Genomic DNA, 7328 nt, shown 5'->3' with positions numbered 1-7328 from the left:
CACACAAAATATTTTGCACATGTGATACTGATCAACCACTCTAACGGGATATTCAGGAGAAATGTGCATGAAAGAACATATCAAAGATGTTGGGAAAGGAAGATAACACAAATTAAGCCCGACTTATCACATTACTAATGAAAAACATCAGGCAATCTGGGAACTAACAAGAATGCATTCGATTTTGAAGAAGTCTTGGAAATAGCACAATGTCCAACTCAGTGTAGTAAAACTTTGCCTTGTTACAAACCAACCTCAGTCAGCTTATATAAAAGAACTGAAGTTCACAGACCTAAGTTGTGATGGTATCACAGATAAACAATGAAGAATGTGTGTGACATCTCAACAGGATTATTAACTATCATTTTTAACGATGATTTCATTAATATGAGTTCACATTTCAAGAGTAATTCTGCTCCTATGTCACAAATTGATAACTATATTCCCAATGAAGTATGTCACAGAGCAAAGAAACTATTAAACTAAATCTTTATATAAATTTTGTGTGATCATACTGAATCTGTTCAACATGAATAACAACACAGAACGTTTTGGTCCTTAATAGTTTTTCAACTCTCCTTAGATATTTTGTACTTTGAATTTCTTCATGGTTTCTAATCATTAAAAAAAAAAAATTACCTTGCTTATAATGCCGTTTGCAGCCAGAGGTTCTAGGATTATTCAATATTAGAATGATATTGATGTTTTCTGGTAAAATACAACTTTTTCATAGCGCAATGTAGCACCAGCAAAAAAGATTGCATTGTAACTTCTTTACACTAATGCCAGCAGCCATGGGGAGTCACTCTGCTTGCGCCCAAAATTTCCAGTTTATCAATATGAGCCAGAGTCGAAGTATGTATTGTCTGCAAGGATAAACTAGTTTCATCTCCATTGTAAATTTAACTTTCAGTATGTGTTCCAAATACTTTGGAAATCTTTTAATGTATTCTCCTGCAGCATCCATATAGTAGAAGTTTTTCCTAACTGCTCATCATCAAATTCCTGATATGTCCCTCAAGAGGTCCACAGGATAATACCATATGAAGAATTCACACTATCAATAACTTCCTATTGACAATTTTCTTCCAGATTAGTTTGTTATAGGTCAAGATTTCAATATTGTCAAATCTTATATTTGTCCTGTAAGGCACTTCTTACATCAACATCTATTTACATCTTGATCCTCCTTAGGGTCTCGTTCATACCAACAAAAATATTTTGCTAACCTTAATCTCTCCCATGTTTAAGTGAGCATACCACCTGAGATTAACTTTGCTCACACATATCTGAATGTTAACAAGTTGCTTCCTGATATCTTCGTTTTTTATATGATTTTGCCATTGATGGCATCTTTTCACCTCCATAATTTTTCTCAAAACTCATATTTGTAGACTAGACTTCTGTCTTTGATCAACTGCTTTATTTCTAACTCAGCTCTCAGTTCATAAATGGTTTCAACACTGCCTTTTATACAGATAGTTTAGTCTTTTATTACTATTATGTTATAATATATTCACATAGAGAAACCTCCAAGGAGTCATGTTAATCCTTTAACTGCACAGAGTGACACAACTACAATGAACACATGCCATCCATTGCCTACCACCAATAGTATTTTTTTGTGTAAATTGCACGTTCTTTTGGTCAATTGGTTCTACATGATCCATGGCTCATTCAGTATATTCAAAGTCGCTCTTAACAGGAAACAAGTTCCATGTCAGGGATTCCTTCCATCCATCAATGAGAGGGATGCACCTTGTATTCCCCCCCCCCCCCAAGGCCTCTAAGATAACTCTGATCACAATGTATACAAGTCTTCTCTAATAGAATGTCTCTCCTCCAACTTTGTGTCTTTTGGCAATACAAAAATCCCAAGTGGAATGACCTCTAGACCAGGGCCTTAATATCAATGTTAAATTGTTCTCATACCATTCTTCTATGTGGCAAGAACACTCTGGTCACCTTCAATGTCACCAAAATGTGGTCTTGCCTTTTCTATGCCAAAATGGAGCTCAGCTTACCTTCAAATAATACCCAAATCGCTACCGAAGAGACCTCTCTACTTGGCCTGACATTTACTTCCAGCCTCTCTTGGCATAAATGGAAATGCATCGCAACAATAGCTTCATCAGCAGCTAAAAAACTATGCTTTCTTTTGCTGAACATGCAATACAATTTTTCAGTCACTAATTATATATACAAATGCTAAATTTTCCCATCTTAAGAATACTGCTCACATGTGGGACGAATGCACCTAAAACCCCTCTAAAATCCTTTATGCTGTCCAGTGGAGAGCAATTCAGTTCATAAATGATCTCTCTCTCACAAACTCACTTCAACATCTATTTCCCAGATGCACTGTTACAGTTCTGTGTCTATTCGACAGCTACTTCCATGGTCACTGCTCCACTGAAATGGCAACAATCATTCCTCCACTTTTTGTTGGGCCTGTTAAAACAAGAGCAGAATCTGCCCAACATCCCTACCCAGTATAACTGCACTTCATGAGGAAGGTGTTCCAGAGGAACACCTTCCTCATGAAGTGTTCCCCAAACAATTATGTACTTTCAACTCAAGAAAAACATCAATAAACTTCTTATTCCTCTCCCCATCACTGATGTACTTATAGATTCTTTTATCTCTCGTGTATAGGATCAATATATAAAAATTCATTTTCTACTTCACTGTGCATCACTAACAGGGACTATTTTTTCCTATCTCATTATGTCAGCTGCCTTTGCTTAAAAGATTCATATTTTTATTTATTTTTTTTTTATGACGACTCCACACATGAAAAGTCACAAGACCTATAATACTGCAGTACCATGTATGGGCCAGTGATTAAGGATTAATTGTAGCCTGTTGATATGTTTCTTAAAGAGTGGGAGGTTGTACTCAGTGGGAAAAACTGTATGGGGGAGATTGTTCCAAAGAATAGAGGTCAATGGAATGAAGGAAGCAGATGAGAAGTTAGTTTGGTGTGTTTGGAGTTGGACAGTGCATGGATATTGGCCAGTGGCTGCTCTAATTCTTAGAGCAGCCACTGGCCAATATCCATGCACTGTCTATGGTTAGCAGAAAGTGGAGGAATGGTAGCAGCCAATTCAGAGGAGCAATGCCTACCTATAGAAAAAGCACAGTGCTGAAACAGAGGGCATATGATAAAGTGACTGAAGGGAAGGGGCATCTATTAAGTAGGAATGTCCTCTTCTGAATATCATCAGGAATTCTTAGGGAGTTCTTGGGTGCTCCACCCCAATTGTGAGAACAGTACTCCAAAGTTGGTAGGATCTGAGATTTATAAAGTGTTAGGAGTTGAGAGGAAAAGAAGTAATGTTTAGAACAGAAAAGAACACCAAGCTTTTTAGAGGCTATGGATGTAACAAATTTGCACCAGGATAAACTGGATTTTACAGTCAACCCAAGAAGAGAAAGCTGATCTTGAAAGGAAACTGAAACATTATCAAAAGTGAAAGGGGATTAGGCAGGCTTGAGATTTTTTGACATTGAAATTTACTAAGTTGTCTTCACCCCATTTGAGGATGTTGAGGTCAGTGTTTGTCACTGGTGGAAGATCTTGGGTCATTCAATAAAACCTGTAGTACTCTAGAGTTAGATGTCTCAAGATCTTCCACCAGTGACTTGTTCAGTGTTCTCACCCACACCAGAGTTTGGGTGAGAACACAGAATCCTGGGGCACCCCAGCATTGAAGAAATCTGAGGAGAGGACGTCATTCACCATGACACACAATGAATGACCAGTGGGGAAGCTGGCAATCAATCACAGAGTGCAGGAGGGAGGTCAAGATGGCAGCTTGTTCAGGAGGCCCTAGTGCCAAAATCCGATCAAATGCCTTTGCAATATGAGAGCGATAAAGACTTTTGTAACCTTTCCATGGCCTGTGTCCAAAAGTGGGTGAGATTAGTAAGAGGTCAACTGTAGAACGAGAATGTAGATTCCAGTAGAATATGACAGCTTATATAGGCAATATAGGATGGGTGTCAATTCTGAAGACAAATCTTGTGCTTCTTCACTCTACTTGATATTGTCAAGTAGAGTGACAAGTCACTCTACTTGATATTGCTTGCTACTCAGATACTACCTCTTCCTTTTCCTTGATAATCATTGCTTAAATATAACTTCTTGTAATATTTATATAGAAAAACCTCACTACTTTTCTTATGTTAATTGTAACTATCTTAAATTCTGCTGATACTGAGTTGGGGTTTGTTCCAGTAGTTGGCTGTTCATTGTTTCAATGTTATGAAAACAGCAAGGCTTTGGTTAACAGGGTAAGCATAAAATTCCATCATGCTGTAGCATCAAAACTCTCCACTCACTCCCCTGTAATCTTAAGCCCCCCCCAACAGACCTGGAAAAAACCTTAAGAGAGCAAAAACTCTCATTCAATTCAACCTAAAATCACTACTAAACTCAAACTCCCATTGGTTGCTCCACTAAGTGACAAAAAAACTCATTCAATGCTGCAACAACATTACTGACCTAAAGGGTGAAGCAGATACTTTTCATGTTCCCCGCTATCTGATGAGAACTGTGAGTGGAAAAGATTTGTGAGCCTGTTGCTCGCCCTGAGGATTAGTCATTGGAGTTGTAGTTTCAAATAGCTTTTGGTCTTTTATGCTTGAAGTAATCTGTTGCGTTGTAATTTGCAACTAGTTGAATTAGTTTGTTAGGGTGCACAGATGCTTTTGAGAAGAACTTAGTTGCTATAGTCTGCATGAAGGTGTAAATATAGGGGACATTGGTGTCCCGGTGAAGTTGCACAGTACGTACGAACCATGGCGCGTTGAGGATCATTCCGAGATATTTATTTTGCACACGTTGTAGTTTGAGGATATTGGTATTAGCAGTATGGCTCCAAGCCGGAGAAGCATAAGTGAGTAAAGGATGAATCATCAATTTATATATATAAGTAATTTGATTCCGATGCTCAATTTGCCATTTCTGTTGATTAGAGAATAGAGCTGGGCAATGATTTTTGATGTCTTTAGATAGAGAGTCTTGATATGGGAGCTGAAAGTCAATTTTCTGTGCAGCAGTACGCCAAAATATTTGATCTCAGTTAGCAATGGGATTTTTGTGTTAAATGGGAGGATGTCTCCAGTAGGAAGCATTGATCTCCTAGCGAATAGCACGGCTGCGCTCTTCTGAGGATTTACTTGGAGTTGCCATTTGGCAAAATATTGCAGTAGATTTTCTTGCAGTTTCTTGATTGGTAGGTGCAGTTTTAAAGATCTGCGTATAGGGCTTTGACAGATGACAGTGGGTTGTGCAGGATTTCACACATATATATGGAAAAGAGTCAGTGCCAGTAAGGATTCTTGTGGGACTCCAGCCAAGATGCATTTTTGTGTTGAGAGTGTGCCATTTAACTTGCATGTGCCTAACATAGAGGTATGACCTGATCAGATGAACCACTTCCAATGGTGTTCCAGATGATATCATTTTGTATAGCAAGCCATAATACCAAACCTTATCGAATGCACTGGCTATGTCCAGGAAAACAGCCCCAGTGCATTGATGCCAGTTAAATCCCCTGGTGACATGTTCCACTAATCTGTATATCTGTTGTGTGGTGCTGTGATATTGACAGAACTCAAACTGCTCCTCAGGAAGAATGTTTAGCTTACGTACTAATTCTTGGAGTCTAGTGAGAATAACTTTCTTGGCAATTTTGCCCAGATTTCAGATGAGGCTGATTGGTCTGTAACTTTGAGGTAATCATGGATCTTTTCAATGCTGCACTTAACCCGTCAAAAAGTTAAATTCATCATAAGTGATTTCTCAGTTGGTGTGTAATAAAATATTAAACTATAGAGCTAAGATGCTTATATTTGTCTTATGTAAGATATAATATACAACATTACAGATACATTTACATTTCATAGCAAAATATGTAAATAAAAGTAAGAAATGTAGAAAAATGTACTTACTTTCAAAAATTTACTAGAAAGAAAGCTTATAAGAAGCTTATGTTCTTACACACTCACTAGTAAATTTTTGAAGTTTAAGTTTCTTTCTATATTTGGCTACAAATTATGAAGGAAGCCATAATATCCTCCATTTCAGTATCTTATTTTAAATTAAACTTGGCTATATACTTAAAAATTTGACAGTTATTATATTTAGGAAAAGCAAAATTTTATTTTTTCTTTTTATCAAAGAAGATCCAAAAAAGTATTCATTTTGGCAATGTAAAATTATTGTTATATAGATATCTCCATGGAGTCAGAAGACTCATTGTAGGAGATTATTTATTCAGACAATACCTTTCACACTTCTCCTTAAACTCATTCACTGATAAAGCATCCACAACTACCTCTTGCAACCCATTCACTACCCTCTAAAGAAAAAAACCTAGCCTAACACCAGTGGTGAGCTATAAGGGGCTCACGCAAGCCCTTTGTTAAATTTTTCTCAAATTTGTGAGCGTCCTTGTTCTTCTTGTTTACTTTTATTTTTTCAAAAAAAAAAAAAAAATTTTTTTTTGAAACATATTAAGTGACAAACTCATATGGTAACCTAACAAAAATTAGTCTATTCAGCATATTATTTGGAATTATTGTTTCAACTCTTCTATAACGGATGCGCTCAAGTTTGAAAATAATATAAGTGCATGCGCTATCTTTACCCTTCTGCCTTCTGGTAGCCAATTGTATAGTAAAACCAGTAACCAATCAAATGCTTTATAAAAGATTTCATTCTTATTATATTCTGATAGTTAAAAAATGTTTTTCTTATGTAACATAAATTAACACAGTTGATTGTGTGCAAATATTTCTTGTTCACATCATGAAATATTTGTTTAAAAATGATAGCCTTTAGAGGTTGATTGTCCTCTCATACTTTTTGATTGGAATTTGTACACAAGCTGTATTAATAAAAGTTTTTGTGTGAAATGTTTTTTTTTTTTTTTGCTTGACGATGCGAGCCCTTTGTTAAAATTTCCATAGCTCACCACTGCTTAACACCCTTGCTAACTACACTCTTACACAATTTCCATGGGTGACCCCTTGTTCTCTCTATTCCTACATGTACTGAAAAAAAAAAGTCTTCAGTGTCAATCCTATAAAACCCCTTTAATAACTTAAATTATTCTATCAGCTAATTTTTAAAGCCTACAGACCGTTAATCTATTCTCATAGAGAGCATTCCACAGACTTGCCACAATCTTGGTCACTCAAAATAAACATAAATAGGAGCCATTAAAGATATATGCTTATTTTGTAGACGAATATATACAGGGTGTTCGGGATAAATTTGACAGTTTCGTAAGGAAAAAGAAAATCTTCTTTGTATCTAT

The sequence above is a fragment of the Typopeltis vanoorti genome, chromosome 10 (assembly GCF_054136105.1).
Source record: "Typopeltis vanoorti isolate ZY-2024b chromosome 10, IOZ_Tvanoo_1.0, whole genome shotgun sequence".
In the NCBI taxonomy this organism is placed as follows: Eukaryota; Metazoa; Arthropoda; class Arachnida; order Uropygi; family Thelyphonidae; genus Typopeltis; species Typopeltis vanoorti.
Note: the sequence above shows the minus strand (reverse complement) of the source record.